Source organism: Glossina fuscipes, unplaced genomic scaffold (genome assembly GCF_014805625.2).
Source record: "Glossina fuscipes isolate IAEA_lab_2018 unplaced genomic scaffold, Yale_Gfus_2 1, whole genome shotgun sequence".
NCBI classification, from domain to species: domain Eukaryota; kingdom Metazoa; phylum Arthropoda; class Insecta; order Diptera; family Glossinidae; genus Glossina; species Glossina fuscipes.
Window position 1 is genome coordinate 34,550,797 of NW_023998415.1, and position 17,008 is coordinate 34,567,804.

At 33.2% G+C, this 17,008-nt stretch overlaps 1 protein-coding gene across 7 annotated transcripts in view; it reads right to left on the bottom strand.

The window, feature by feature from the left end:
* The window catches only part of LOC119645028 (band 3 anion transport protein), a 37,765-nt gene extending 21,220 nt beyond the window's left edge, over window positions 1-16,545 (bottom strand). For 2 of the 7 annotated variants that reach the window (XM_038044810.1, XM_038044812.1), the window contains exons 1-2: window positions 16,105-16,305; window positions 15,092-15,128 (exon numbers count right to left, since the gene is read on the bottom strand). The gene's annotated coding sequence lies outside the window, so the exon portion shown is untranslated. Of the gene's footprint in view, window positions 1-15,091; window positions 15,129-15,316; window positions 15,460-15,891; window positions 16,059-16,104; window positions 16,335-16,414 lie in introns of those variants that run through there. The other 5 variants (XM_038044807.1, XM_038044805.1, XM_038044806.1 and 2 more) reach the window with 5 other exon arrangements.
* Between the last annotated feature and the right edge of the window lie 463 nt (window positions 16,546-17,008).

Below are 17,008 nucleotides of genomic sequence, written 5' to 3' on the forward strand. Positions count from 1 at the left end.
TTTTTTTTTTTTTTTTTTTTTTTTTTTAAATACACACAAAAGTATTTATAAAAATGTCAAATATTTTCTTTTATGTGATACGTATATAAGAGAAATATTATTAGGAATCAGTTGAATGGGGGAGAGAAAAATGAAACGACATTCATCATAATGGAAAAGAAATAAGTAAACAAACAAATTAATTAATGAAATAATGAATTGTTGTTTATTATCATTCTCAAGCGATTAGATGGAGGTAAGTGACATAAGCACACAATGCATGCATACATACATATTCAAAGGCACGGATCAATGCCACTCTATGTCCATGACACTCAAATTTCGAAATCTTCTATTTCGAGCTCTTCTGCTATCAAATCATCTTCAAATCGATGCTTTGAAATTACTTGAACGCTTACTTGAAGATGCAACCGTACGAACGGCAGATTGTTTACTGGGAAGTGTCATAGACTTGTCATAGTTTTGAGCAAGCTTATAGGGGTATGAGTGCATTAGTAAATGATTGGGTAAATTCTGATATGTATAATGATGATAAGTGGCTTTGCTATTAATAAGATTACCTCCCTGAACTTCAAGTCAAGTTAGTTTCGGTGCTTTTATGACAACGGCAGAGCTTTTAACTGATCCTCCTTTACGCCTTAAATTTTTGCTAGAAAGTCTAAAACTTGCTAACCAAATATTCTATTTATGGCCACAAATTAAGTTTGGAGGTAAAAATGATTGGTCGCTCATAAACACGATCATGCCAGTCGAGACACATCACTTTACAATCTTCGCTGTCTTTTGTTGTTGTTCTTTCTCAATTTTCGTTTTATGATCTGTGACACATCTCGATTTAATTATCAGAAAACTCTAAATGGAGAGTGAGCAATCAGATAACGATCACGTTCACATTTTGTAACAAGCTAGAGAGTTATCCGCCCCTTCATTTCTATGCATAATGAGTGAGAGTATTACGGACGGAGCAGAATTTCTGATTAATTCTCGTAATAAAATACGGCAAACCTATATATAAAGTCTTCACCATTTGAAGGCAATTTCTTTTATGAAAGTCCTTACATGAGCGGACACCGGCAACGTGAACTGATGTGATTCACATCTATCAAAACACAACTTCCTTCTCATAGGCCTAATTACACTTTTCTTATTTAAGTGCTAATGATTAAACTCAAGTCAGGCCTGAAAATTCTTGTGGGCATCTAGGCGTGGTCCAATTGTAACTCACACTTTTATTTAGATGAAGTCAATATTATGAACCAATGTTCATCACAAAATATTTAAGAAATTAGATCTCTTGCTTGAGGCCAACCCGATCTCAATTTTTCACAACAATTTAAAATTTACGGCCACCTTTTATGATACTCCTCGACTTGATGTTAAGTTTTGAATAAACAAAGGTATTCAATGGTCATAACTTTGGTTTCAATTATGCTCAGGAGGATCGATATTGCCAACAGTTGATGCTCGTCCTTGTCACCTTAGGCATGTTGTTCTTGCCGTTTGTTTAGTTGGATTTTTATTATCCTCAATCCATATAGGTGTACAGAATTGCCTGCCAACTATCAGGGAATCGGGACAAAATTAGATAGGCATGAGTAGAGAGAATAATTAAGAAAAGCAAAATTATTGAGAAGAGAACGATTGCGAACAATCACTGTCGCTGTAGGTTCAATGAACTTTTCGCTGAAATATCGATCGAACAAAGGCAAAATTGAGTGTTATAAGAAAGCCACTTAGGAATCGATAATAACGACGTAAAGGAAAAATCATAATATAATATAATATGCAATATATATATATATATATATATATATATAACATACATAAATAATATAATGTAATAAAATAAATATTATTTGAGATGTGCTGGCTGAAGTCGCTCGTGTGTGAACGATTTAATTATTTACTAGTAATGGCGACGTAGGTAGTTACGTTAAGGAAAGTTGATATACGCTTAGGAAGTTAAACAAAGAAAAGGTTAAATTTCGATGATAAAAGGATATCAGAAATCAAGATCAATACAGTGAGATAATAAAGATCATAAGTATAAGTAGTTTAACAAAGCTTGAAACTGTGGCACTCGAATACCATACATACAGCAGAAGAAAATACTGTAAGAAGATTGCGTGAAAAATACAGTTTGAAATTTGAGAAAACTAAATTAAAAATTGGATTTAGACGTTGCTATGTGGTATTATCGGCACTTGTCACGTCACGATTTGTTCTAAGCATCGAACAATTTGTGAATTAAATACGCGATCTTAAGCAAGAAAATTTGCGAAATTTTCCCAACCGATTGCTGGGAGCAGGGAGAGGTGAAGCATATGAGAGAATATTTTCCACGTCTGCTAACATAGTCAAAACTGTCAATCGCTATTGCAGATCGCAAACCATTTCTGCTTGCAATTTGCCGGAAACTGATTTTTTCGTCCTTTTCTTTTCTACGCATTTCATCCCTTTTCATTCCTTTTCATTTTAACTGATATTCGAAACGTAAGTCCCTGCTCCCTCAAGTTAGGCGTGACGTGGATCCAACCGAGCATATGAAAAAAAAAAGAATCTGCCCTGCCTACCGATAGGTGGCGGCAATGATATTTAACTAGTCGGTCGATTGCCGATCGACTTAGCATAATTCGGTCACTCTCTACTTCTGTTACTGCCGCGGGGGGCCCCCCCCCCTTTTCCCTGAACAGCACCATGTTACAAGATGGAGGGACATCCCTGGACTGATTTATCAACCCGACAACAAATAAATAGAGTTCGTATTTCTGCGCTTAACACACAGACAGGAATAAATGTTTACCATACCGCCACGCTTTCTGAATTGAAATGAGAATTTACTTGCCTTGTACTAGAGAGTAACATCTTTTTACTACGTCACTCTTATTCAGATGAAAAAATATTAACTTGAAGGACAGAAAACAAAAGTTTTACTTTTACTTTTTATATACATTTATGTGTAGTTAAGTGTTACAAGCTAATATTAAAAAAAAAAAAAAAAAAAATTAAAAAAATCCGAATGAAGCGACTGAGTGTTTATTCAGATCATAAAATGCTTTAATGAACAAGTTTAAAACTTAAAGCCGTAAGTTCGTCGTTGTTGCGTTAACAAATGTATTCATTAAAAAAAAAATAAATAAATAAATAAATTATTTAAATTCAAAAAAAAAAAAAAAAAAAAAAATAACACCCACAAAGTTTTGTGCATTGAAATCAGCTTTAATTACGTTGCAGTTAACATTATCTACATGCGAACGAAACCGGTCGTCTGTTCAAACTTGAATTTTTCTTTTTTTTTTTTTTGGCAAATGTTTATACACTACACATGTAGGTGTGTATTAATTTCGTCTCGATCATTTTACTCAATTTAAATATGCCAGCAACTATACTCTGACAGCATCCCAACTTAGTCACCTCCACTCGCCCACGCGTCCGGCAATTGTCGAGGGCAGAGAATTGAAGTGAAAGATTGAAATCTGATTTTACCCTATCAGTCAAGCTTAAATGTGTGTGTACGTGTGCATATGCATGCGAGGACGTAATTTAGGGATTAACACGCTTCCCATAGTCACGGGTTAAAGAAGCCCGGAAGCGCTTTTCTCATTTCTTAAATACAAAACAAATTCGTTAACTTGACTTATACATATTAGCATCGATACGAACGTTGTCGATCCTTTTGCCGGATCATTTCTAGATGAGGGATTTTTCAAAAGTCCACGTCAAGTGTGGGCATCCCAATCAGGGTGATCTTCTACTAGTTCATACTACAAATGTGAATATAAGAGATTTGCATGGTAGCTGTCTGGATGACAGGTGCCCAGATGCCAAGTCCGAACGTAATGGTGTTTACTGCTTTATTACAAGCCATTAGGAGATTTAAAATCGTTAGGATCCCCCCATCCCCGTGAACGTCAACTTTAAAAATTCCTCACCCGAGTTGAGAGGACCAATTATATTGCATTGTTTTGGTATTGGTGGGAGTGCTGTCAAGGATTTCACGTTAATTGATTTATTTATTTGACCGCTTTGGCCCGCCAATAATCATACACGCAAACATGCAGTGCAATAAGAATGATGAACACATCCGTTTGCGGATAAAATTAACTGTCCGTAGATGTCAAAGTATGATTAATTGATTAAATAAATATTTTGTTATCATTATTGTTGTTATTATTGTTAGCATAATAATTAATGTAATTAAAATTTTCAAATTTAAAAGACATTAAATTGAAATTAATGAGTATTTGTATTAGTAGATATGAGCCCATGTTTGCCTCTTTGTTAAAATTTCATTTTCAACTACACATCATTAAAATAAAAAATATGAATAAAATTAAAATTAAAATTAAAATGAAAATGAAAACATTAAGCAAAATTTAATAAATTTAAACAAAAAAAGATGACGATTTCACATCACAAACATGAGTACATACTCATAGAGTTTCACATTATTTAGATAATTGCTTACGCTATAAATGTGAATAATGACAACGATAATTATTTTTTTGTTCGCAATCAGTAAAGTATGAAGACTTGATTATCTCGTCATTTTCTTTATGAAATTCGTTGATCGAACCGCCGACATAGGTATCCTGTAAGCTTTTCCATAATCAAAATCGAGCGGAAAAACGGAATCGATTTCGGCGGCTTCCACACTATAATAGTTGCGTTCCTACTAAATTTTACATTGAGCCCAGCTGAGGCCTGCAAATGATGTATGCAAGAAAAACAGCGCCCTATTATGAACCTCATTAAACGGCATTAAAACAACTCTAAATAACTTATCACACTTTTGCTTAATGCGTAGAAACAAACGTTCGAGCAGCAATCAACAAAGAACCTCCGCCGTTTAGGAATTCTTCTAACCAAGCAAAAAAAAAAAAAAAAAAAAAAAAAAAACCTGCATGCATGCAAAACTATTAGGTGATGGCGATTGTACTCTAAATGATTAACACCAGACTTATTATATAAATTGAATAATAATATGTGGAAATAATTTCGTTTAGGATTTCAGTAAAATTCCAACTAAAGTGAAGAAAACGCAATTTCCGACTTGACCGAAATTGACTAATATCAGAACTCGAACACTGTGGGTTTTGTCTCTTTTATGCGATTTGTTTTACGCGATTTTTTTCATGCGATCGGGATTCTGTTCGCTATAGTCAAAGTTCGCCGCAAGTTTAAGTAAATGTAATCGGCCTTGGTTTAGTTTTGTTTCTAGCACAGAAGATTGACGGGGAAAATTTTGTCTCTTTTAACGAAAGTCGCCTTATCGAAACGATGAATGGCGAAACTACGGACAAGAACCGCCGGATTGAATATCAGCGAATGACATATACACAAGGATGCGGCTGTGATTGAAATTGGGAAAGCAATTTTTTTTTTTTTTTAAACGAAAAGTAACTCCGAAAGAAGTTCGAAAATCGAAGGAGAGCTTCAGACTTGTGTATTTGTGTACCGCTACTGTTTACAGGCAGTGGATCAACCTGTGAGTCTATGGTAACAAACAGTAAATCAGATGTAATATGCTCGTGCAGCGAAAGCAATCGCAAAAATATGCGCGAACGAATCTCGCTGTTTCGTATAGCTTTGATATTTACCCCAAGCGGAGACTTTGTTTATGCGTTCGCTCTCCATCGCATAAAATAAGATTTCTTTCTTTTATGAAATTTCTGAATATTTTTTTTGTTCGACTTTTTTTGTGCGGTTCCCATCTACTGCACGAAAACAATCTAAATTTCCTGCCTCTCTCTCGCTCTCTTCCTTTCTCTTTTTTTATTTTTTTTTTTTTAACACGCCGAGCTGATGTTACAGCTGCCAATTTTTCAAAAATTTCGAATCGTTAGAATTGGAGCAGAATTAACTTTCTCAACAAAATTTCAATCGTTTTCGCATACGAATCAAGGTAAGTTTGTGTGTGACGAGATTTGACTGTGATGAAACTTGTATTTACCACTGTTATCCTGCAATGGAAACAATGATAAGCGGATTACTTGGAGGCATTAAACCGCCGAAAGAACCAACTATTAAATGCTTATAGGCTTAATTTACGCCATTGTAAGCAAATAGATAGTGGTATACACCCTGTAATGCCCTGTAATGGTCCCTACAAAATACGGCATCCTTCGGTTGGAAGCGTTTCGCATAAAACGACCCCATAAATACTTTGAAACGCTTTTCGAAAACTATTTTAAAAATAACGAGAGTAGAATTAGATAACACTCGGAAACAAAAATGTTAAGCTTCGAGGAAAATGCACTGGGAAGTAAGTAAATGATGGCTTAATAATGCGACGCTGTTGCGAACTTTTTGATCGATAAATCCAAAATTGGTTCTTAAGAGATCCTTTCAATTGATCTTTGAATGCTACATAGGACAAAACAAAATAATTGGTGACAACACTTTAAAGCGAACAACATACATGAATGCAAGCATTGTCTCTAAAATATTTGCATGCTGCTGTATTTAAACTATTGCTCATTGATATGAGAACAACATACAATTCCGAAACAATAGGACACGTACGCTTAAAAAGCGAAAAGAAAAAATATGAAAAAAAAAGAGTGCGGACATTGAACTTTCACTAGGTGAAAATGAATTTTTCATTTCACGCGTTCTTTATAATCTTTCACGTACACAGCATGTCTCATACTAACCGTAATTGTTTATATTACCAGACTCAATACACATCTTAGATCAATTAATATGTATATCCTGTGAGGGAAAAGCAAAAATATTTAATCTCCAATGACGAGTCAATACAAAAACGTTTAGACTAACTAACGTTATCTGTATTATGTATGGGTTGAATGTTTTTCAGACTATTTAGTACACGTTCTGTGATGGCTGAAAACAAAATGTTTTCCACGCTTCCCTAACACATCTGTAATGTTAGTTGTCTTTTGTTGTTGTTCTTTCTCAATTTTCGTTTTTTTTTTTTGTTTCTGTTTTTAATAAAGAGAGCCAGAGCGAGAGCGAGAGCGAGAGAGAGAGAGAGAGAATTTGAAATTTAGCGAAATATAGTTTCGTGTATAAAGTGTGCCTGATTCGATGGCTTGCAAGAGAATAAACAATTTAAATATGCCGCCAATGATTGTGTGAAACAATTGAAATAAAATATCGATCTGAGTGTACACATATATACACGAATGTACGTACAATGTGTGCATGCACTGCACCAATAGTAGTAGTGGATACGGTAACGTGCAGGCATATATTCAAATGCAGATTTGTTGTTGTTGATAAATCGTTTAAAAATTGCAATTGCTTTTGCAGTGATTTGATGATGTGATGGGTGACATTCAATATTGTATGCTGGAGGACAGACAACTTATAAAATAGAAAATGCTTTTTTTTTTCCAGATTCCGTACGCTTCCGCTTTCGAAATCGGCTTGTTACATTGATACATTGCATATAAATACTAATATTTGTATATATGTATATAGAGGTGACTGTGTGTGTGTGTGTTTGTATGAGTGTGTGCAGCAAGAAAACTGTTGTAAATGGTATCAATTAAGATATGAATGCACATATACAAACATAGGCGTCTGGGTGTTTGTAAGCGTCTATATTTAACATACGTATGTACGATAGATGATAGCATTATTTTTCTTGTCTTTTTGTGTTTTTTTATTTTTTTATTTTTTTTATTTTTATTATTATTATTTGCTGTTCTGTTCTTTATTTTAACAATAAGTATAATAAATTCCATTAAAGTAATTGAAATTTAATTGAAATAAATGTTCACTGGTAGAAAACTTTATACCCATCATCCAAGTGACTACTTAAACTTTGGTAAGCGCGTAAGTAATAATAAAAGCGAGGCCCAACGTTTTAATGCGCGACACCGAGTTGAGTTAGGTAAGCAAAGCAAAAAAAGAGTTCAGAGTTAATTTTAAAATTATTTGTCTATTAAAGTTTGCTTTTTTTCTCCTTTTAGAGATTTATATACGACGATTATTAGGAACTTCTCCTATGATTTAAATTGCTATGTGCACACGTATTTAACAGGTGCTTGCAAACAAATATTTGCAATGCAAGTGAAATTTTCTTCTCTTTTTTTTATTTTTAATTTTAAGTTTTTTATTTTTTAATATACAATATATATATATATATACATATATATATAGATATATATACATATACATATATATATATATATATATAAAGAGAGAGAGAGAGAGAGAGAGAGAGCGCATTGAACTTTGCTTTTGCTTACATATATGTTTTCGTGAATCTGAGTGTTCTTCACACACACAAATGCAAAAGGAATTTTCTCGATAACACAAACAAACATGATTCAAATTAATGAGCACTAAAAAAAAAAAAAAAAATGAAAAAAGTAAATAAATAAATAAATAAACAATTACGCGCCTCAAAGACTATAAAATTTAGGAATTCTCCTAGAAGAGCTAATGTTTACGTTTACAAATCGTACGACGATGAAGGTAACGCGATATTTTCATCGCTTAATGACACTTCAATTTATTCGGAATCCTTAGTATTATTAAAAAATTAATTTGAAAGTAAATTAATGCACTTGCTATCGCAAATATTTCCATTAATTATTTCTATATAAGTGGAGAAATTTTATATGTGCGCCGTGTCGAGCTGTCCACAACAACAACTTGAATAAATTGTAGCAAATACCTTATGAAGTTGGTTAAGTGCAGCAAAAAATTTTATTATTTTTATAACATATACATATATATTTATATATACATATACATACCCACATCCACACATATATATATAATATATATATATATATATATATATATATCTATTAATATATAAATAATGTTGTTTTTTTTTTTTGTAGTTAATACAAAAATATATGTCTAACATATATATTATATGAAAAATTCAAGGGTTCTGCTGTTGAATTTCTCAAAGCCGAAAGTTCAAACAAAATGGAAAATTGAATTTTTTTTCACTCGCTTTTTTTTTTTAATAATTTTACATATTAGCTCAGAGATGCCAAGCCAGAATATTATATGAGCAATGGTACATTATTAAGTACTCTGCACCACTTCGCTTAAGGCTTATGGTTACTGATATAATCACTTTTCAAAATAAGACGCTATAAGGGAAGTAGTCGGTAAAGTGATCTGATCCGATCCGAACCATTTTCGATAGAGCTTGTCCGTTGAGCAGAAAGCGGCAGTGTACCAAATTTCATTAAAATATCTCAAAAATTGTCACCTGCACAGGGAGGATAGGAGACAGGCAGATGGACAAGCGACATTATTGACGGTAGAAGTTTTAGTTGGCAAATTGGGATAAGTCGGAAAATATTTGTTGGTTGTGGTTATGGTGGAACGTTCTGGTTTCCCGTCCGCAAAAACCTTGTAAGCCACATTTTGAATTTCTATCCCAATGACCCGGAGAGATAATCGTAAAAATGTAAACAACTGGCGATTGACAGATTTACATATAATTGTAGGATTATATTGAAATGTCTCCACTACAGACTTTCGAATTTCACAAATTCATCCTCCATAGTCATCCAAGATGCGGCTCTCTGCATGCTACCAACAGCCCAACAATAACTCAATTATGCACTTGGACTTTGGAGATGTATATCAATAAACGGTAAACGGGCAAAATTCCATTATAGATTCATTAGTGATTTATGTACCTTCTATAGCAATTATTAGTGTAGGAATTATTTCGAGTGTTCGTTAGAGGAGTTTAAAAGTTAAAAGTAAAAACGGCTTCTATCGATTACTTAATCGAGTCAAAGCGAATTACTTTCACTTGAATACTTTCAGACGGCGTGACTCACGCAATTTAGTTCATTCAAAATCAGAATTTTATCACTTAACAATTCATTTTATTCATTGGGCGTAAGTCAGCAACAAGCGAAGAAGAAAATTCTTTTCATTCTAAGGTGAATTTTGGACACCACTCAACATTTACATTGTCCCATTATAAAACCTCACGCACTAACTTGTTATGAGAGATAGTTCAATCTTCTTCTGCTTCTCTTTATCGACTTCCAAGTCGAACACTTTCCCAGATTTCAATAAATTTTTGCCCTCCAGCCTCTTTTATCTTTATTTAGGTTGTTTCAATTTTTTACTTATAGATAGAGAGATAGAGAGATAGAGAGAGAGAAAGAGAGTAAAGAGAGTAAAGAATATAGATGATTGCGTGAAAAGGTCAAGTGCAAATATTTTATACATCACATTAAAAATATGCATTTTTATGCTGCGCAAGCGAAACAACGAAATTAATAGATTTCTGTTATTCATTGCGTGAAACGTAGCGTACCGAACACTGTTTAAGGATTAATTGCATCATATTTCGTATGCATGATTTACACACATTATTTATACACATGTATATACAAATGTGTTACTTTGTCTGAACATGACTTTAAGTGAATATAGTTATTTACACCGTAACAATCGTTTACAGCCGCTGAATTATTTACAAGAAAATGACTCCACAAATTATGACTTGCAAGTAAACATTCGAAGGCGAAGTGATTAATTGAAACATGAGTTTCCATCTGTCAATGCTATTTTTATTAGTTTTATTTCTATGTGCTATAAAATGACATAACTGGGTATATGTGTCGAAGCATTCGGCGATAGGTGTTCAAATTAGGTAAATTATCTGAGGCGGTACATTCTCGTAGTTGCAAGTGTTCCCGGTAAGACGATACGGTACGGCACGTTCCATGTTGATGCAGTATTACAGTAGCTCGATTGGAAGCGAATTACATAACACTTGTATTATGTCATAATTTGAAGCACATGGATATCAACCATTGATAGGCATTTGATTATAGATGGACTTTAATACATTCAATTGTCTTTAGCGGAAATTTTTGTAGTTACCAAAATTTGCGTAAGAAGCTGTAATCCGACATGCATCAATGCGTATCGATCGATATGTATACATATATATTTACATATATAATATAATATATTAATTTGTATAATGTGTGTATATGTACACAGTATGCATGATGTATCAATTTATTCAAACAACACGGGGTATATTTATTTCAAGAAGATGCGCGCCTTCATTCGATAGCAATGTAAAGGCTTTCGCTATGAGGTTGACGCAAGTCACAAGACGGATGACACGAGACTTCTCTTAAATGTTAACTTAACAGTCAACTTTAACAAACAAGTTTCGTTGACATTCGATATGTGTTATATATATACCATACAACATTTCGGATAGGAGAGTATGTTAAGTTTGTGTACATGCACGCAATATCTAGAAGAGAGCGCGAGATAGACGCAACTTTTATTATACCGATAGATTCAGGGTCACTTTTTGCATCGCTTTACGCTTTGCCATCCGGCTGTCAGACCATCTTTACCAGACCACTTTGACCATTTAACGTCTTATTTGGAAATGTCCTTATATTTATATAACGACGGTAGATTATTTTAGGCTATTTAATGATGGGCCATGGCGTACTGTGGGTGTTTTTAATTGTTTCAAAACAAAAGTTTCGCGAATTTTTAGACCGAGTATATGCTTCGTTAAAGAAACGTAATTGATATGTTTGCGACCTGCTTGCAAAATCCTCTTGCTTCTACCGAATGAAACCTGATCACAAATACCCAAGATATTTAAGGCTTATTCATATTGTTGGCAATAAAACTTTTCGCTGGCCAAAGGATCCCAATAGCGTTTATCGAATACTTAAAGCAAATTATTCCAATCATTAGAGAAAATCGGAGTTTTATTTATCGCTTGATGCATATATTCTGCCTTTTCTCCTTTAAACCTACAGTTGGTTTTCCTTAACTGTGCCAAAAAAGGCCTATATAATGCTCTCAGGCCTTACAAGAAGTTATTAAAGGTTGTTTTTTATTTATATTTAAACGTTAGCGACCGTTTACGAGTGAGCACGACAATAGTTGGAAAGGATTTGAGGAAAAGGAGAGCGAATAAGAGAATTGTTTTGAAAAGAAAACAAGTAAGAAAATTATACTCGCACCCAATACCACTATCCTAAATCAGTCTAAAAAAAAAAAAGGAAAGAAATAATTTTCACGTCCCATAATGTTGATTGGGCACAAATGAGTTTTTCCATTATAATATAGAATAAAAACGCAGATTGATATGGCATATGTGTTGTACTTTATGAGTAACAACTAAAAAACACGGAAGTCAAAGGTACTCACAGTTTTTATTGTACAGGCATGTGAACAGGCTTAGGATGCGATATATTATCTTCTGCGAACGAAAGAATGTTTCCCACACGGGTACTACATAGTTGAGCAGACGGACATACTTTAAGATTTTATATACCTTGTGGGGCTTTTGAAGCTTGCTTCTGCTCACTAGAAAGTTATTGAAAAGAACAATTAAATTTTATTACACCACAATGTCGATGAGGCGTGGTCACTTTTTTCCATTTTTCTACAGTTTCGTTAATAGAATGTAGATGCAAATTATTGTACACTTATTTGGTTTAGTGTAAATGAGTAAACAACCAGTTTTGTTATTCCTTTTGAAAACCAAATGTGTTCCGACTTTACGTACTACTATAGGCATGCCCTTCGATCGATTTGGCCCATTTTCAATAGCGATTTGCGCGTACGAAGTTCAAATGTTTCTACCGAGGTCAGAGTATTTACAACAGAGATTGCGTAGACGGACAGACGGACAGGCTTTAATCGATTCAGAATTTGTTGCCAGATTCCTTTTGGGCGTTGCAAACGTTTCGATAAAATGAATAAATACCTCATGCTTCGGTGAAGGGTATAAAAATGTACATTTCCATTGAGATAAACCTCGAATGTCTTTCGCATTAAAAACTTTTTTGGTTAATAAGGCTGTGTGAGAGGGCAGATTAAGATATTTTAAGTCGTCATCGTTTATTTCTTTTCGTTTCTTTTCTTCGGGCCTTGCAAACGCTAATTATTGCCTTAGGAAACAAATCAGCAAAGAAATTAAGCCTACCGTTGACGTTATTCAAAAATTGTATTATGAACAACAAAGATGAACATTTAGTTCGTATGATTTCATCTATTCCTTGCATATGCTTTTAATTTGATGGAAAAACAAAACGGGGAACAATATTGACATCGTTTTTGGTTTCTTTAGATGTTGGCTCATCTCATTTTCATATGAAAATGTTTGATGTAAACGCACTCCTCGGGATTTGTATAAAAATTCATTTGTTGGCAGCATAAAAATGATTTCTTATGTCAGGTCAGTAAGACGAATGACCTTGGTGAATAAGGTCATTGAGAGTAAGTGGTTTCTTGAAATAATGACACAATGCGTCAACATAACCCCAAAGCAAAAAGTCCAACAAAGTTATATGGCAAGACCTTTGCGGCAAATATCTGAAAGCGTTTCTGTAGATTCCACGATCATTGAACTTTCCTTTCAACGAATTGAATGATTTTGTCACGAAATGTGTGGCATGTTGCACCATTTGGTTGCAGGCAACCCGTAGCTTTATTGCTTCCGTAATAAGGTTTAATAATTTGATCCAAATCTCAATCAAAAATGTATCTGATAAACATATATATATATATATATATATATATCCATATTATCTATACATAATTGCAGAGTCCAAATTAGTTAGAAATTACGGGCGTCCTTAACATGGAAAATAATATGCAGAAAAGTAAATGCAAAAAAAAGATGTCAAAATTTTAATTTTTTTTGTGCAAAATATGTTATTCCATTTTGCATATAATACGCGCGGCCCGCATTCTCTCAACAATTGCCGAGTACTGTTTTCGATATTGAAATAGAAATGAAAAGTTTGATGCATACATTCGTCATCTAAGTTCCATTATGGAGACCTGATCCATAGATCCACAAACCATTACTGTACTGTCGTCAAATGAATAGTGGGATCTTTAGACCATATGATTTGAAGCAAGGCGGCGCTTATTATACCCTACACTATACTTGTGGTGCACGTGTGTATTCAGTTTGCGCGAATCTATATAATATTCAGAAGGGCGTGAGATAGACTCACTAGACCGGAGACCCAGTGATTCTCAATCGAACTAAGCTGGCCTATCTATCTAAACGTCTGTGTTCTCTATCCGTTCGGATCACTTTTTCAACCACTGCTCATATAAAACCTTATCTTGAGAACTCCTTGCACAAATAACTGTATCATGGGTAATGGTGTAAGGTATTTAATGGTGGGCCATGGCCTTCTATAATGTTTTTGCTCGCTAATGCGGTTATATTCATAAATTGAAAGCAGCCGAACGAATTCAAGGTCGGTTCTTGAAACGCGACTGGAATTGGAGCGAATTGTAAGCCGCGGCATCTGTTATACATTTGCGACAGTTGACAAGAAAATCGGGAAACGTTCAATTATTATTATTAAATCTCTTAGTAACTCAGTTGTCTTGAACGGCCAACTAATATGGTCATAGCTAACGATATAGTTTATAAAGTATATTGTTATTCAGTGCGTGTGCGTATCTACTCAAATTTCCTACAACATATAGTTGTGATTAGTTTTGGAAATTAAACGACTCGAACACTTTGTCACGCTTAACTGTAGCACATTAACGAAGTTCGACTCAAATAACAAACCATGGATAATCACGTTCTTGTCAATCGCGCCTTCTAAGTAAATATCATTTATGTATACATGCTATCCGTCATTCATTCAAAAACGAAGCGTACAACATTATGTTTTTAGGGATAGAAATTTCTGTATTTAGGTGTTTTGCTAAGCCGGTCGTTACTTATTTGAAATGAAGATAAGTACGTTTTCATTCCTAGAAATAGGCCCTAACAGGCACAATCAGAGCAGAATAAGAGCAGTTTCCGTATACTGTCGTATACTTTAAACCACAACAACTGTTTAATATAAAACAAACATACGTACATATATATACATATATATATATATATATATATATATATATATATATATATATGTATGTGTATATCGTTTGTAGATATGTACATGTATGTTCTTATGCATGCATGTGTATACAGTAAACCTAACGTTTATGCAATAATAATAATAATGATAATAATAATAATAATAATAATAAGAAGAAGAAGAAAAAGTGCCTGAAAAAAGGAAACGAATTTCATTTAATATAATTACAGTTACTCACTCACCCTTATCGAGTCAGATGTTACGCTTGCGACACAACAGCTAAAAATTGCATTGAAAAGAAAAAATAAAATTTCTGTTGAGAATTTCATGAACTTGCAGGCAAAACCGACACAGAGCAAAATTAAAATATCATATTATTTTCGATATGTATTGTATGTTTGTTTTCATTATAAAAAAAAAAATAAAACAAAAAAAAATGCCCTTTTAAAATTAAATGTTATTTTTACCAATTACTTGTTATTATTAATTTCTTTCTTTCTGATTGTTTGATAAATGCATTCACATTCTTGCTTTTAAAAGCCGTGAAAATAAATATAAACAAATGTTTCGTTACACACGCATGCAATTTGTTAGTGCCGTTAATAATATTTAACTTTGTCATTAACACAATTTAATAGTTTGCGATATATATATATATATATAAATATATTTTTTTTATTTCTCTTTTTTTTACATTTTTGTTCGTTTTTTTATTTTTATATATATCTATATATATATATGTATACGTATATACATATATATATATTTTCTTTTTATTATTATTATTATTATTATTATTATTATTATTATTATTATTATTATTTTTATTATTATTATTATTATTATTCTTTATATTTATTGCATATTTGTAAAGGTGACGACGAGACAAAACGATCGTTGCTTTAAAATGAAAATTAGAGATTAAGAAATTATCGAAGCATCCATTGCAACCATGAGGCTTAAGCATATAATAACAGTTATTGGATTTTAATTAAATATTAACCAATTTTAACTTGCTTTAATATTTAATTAATTAATTTACTTATTAAGAAATTCTGCAAGAACCACTTGTTGATGATGTGTGATGATATGTTTACATAAAACGAAAGAATCGTACACAACAAGAATAATAACAAAAAATGCGAAGCGGCGAACTCTTGCTGCTGCAGCAGCAACACCACTAACCCAATCAATTTCAATCGCATTGATGCCAATAACAAAACTTAATAAAAGTATATAATACAACAACAAATACCACAACAGCAGCAGCAGCAGCAGCAGCAGCAGGAGCAGTAGCAGCAATAACAGTATAACAAAATAGTTTAAACAGAAGAAAAAAAATAAAAGAATTGTGTTTAGTTTCAAAAAAGCAAATCTTGAACTTGAGAATATTGTTGCCGTTCGCACGTTTCTCACAATAATGATTTACAGTTTCTTCGCTCAGCACGTTTTAAACGAAAATAACTAAAATTCACTTTAGACACATACACGGTACACATTTCGAACACACAAAGAAAGTATATATATATATAAATATATATATATATATATATATGTATACATACATTACCGGGCAAACTTCAAAAAAAAAAGAAGAAAAACATGGCATTTCAATAGCACAATCAGCCAACCAAGCCGCCCAAACAGTCACAACCGGCTAACTGAATGTAAACAGCAAACAACAACAGTAACACACAATAAACGATACTAACAAATTAAAACTTCTCACACAACACAAAACAATCGCTCTCGTTGTAGCCGCTGATCTCTTCAAAATAGGAAAATATCGGTTGTTACTCACGCACCGTCGTCGTCGTCGTCGTCTTTTCAGATTCTAAAGAAGAAAAAGAAAAATATATTATTTGACTCTCCGTTCGATCGCTCCGTTAAAGCGTTAATTATCCACAATAGAACGCAAGGTAAACACACGTTAACCACCACTCTTCAGAAAGTATGTATGCAGCCATTATAACGTAACTTTATGCGTTCAACTTTATTATTCCCTGTGTGTAAATCAAACAAAAAAAAAAAAAAAACGTGTGTACGTTGTCGGCGGTTACATTTTCAACATCTTTCGGGTAAATTGTGAATTTCGCCTTCAAATAATAACACATCCGTTGCGGTACTCTGCGAATCTCCGAAGAATCTATTTTTAGATA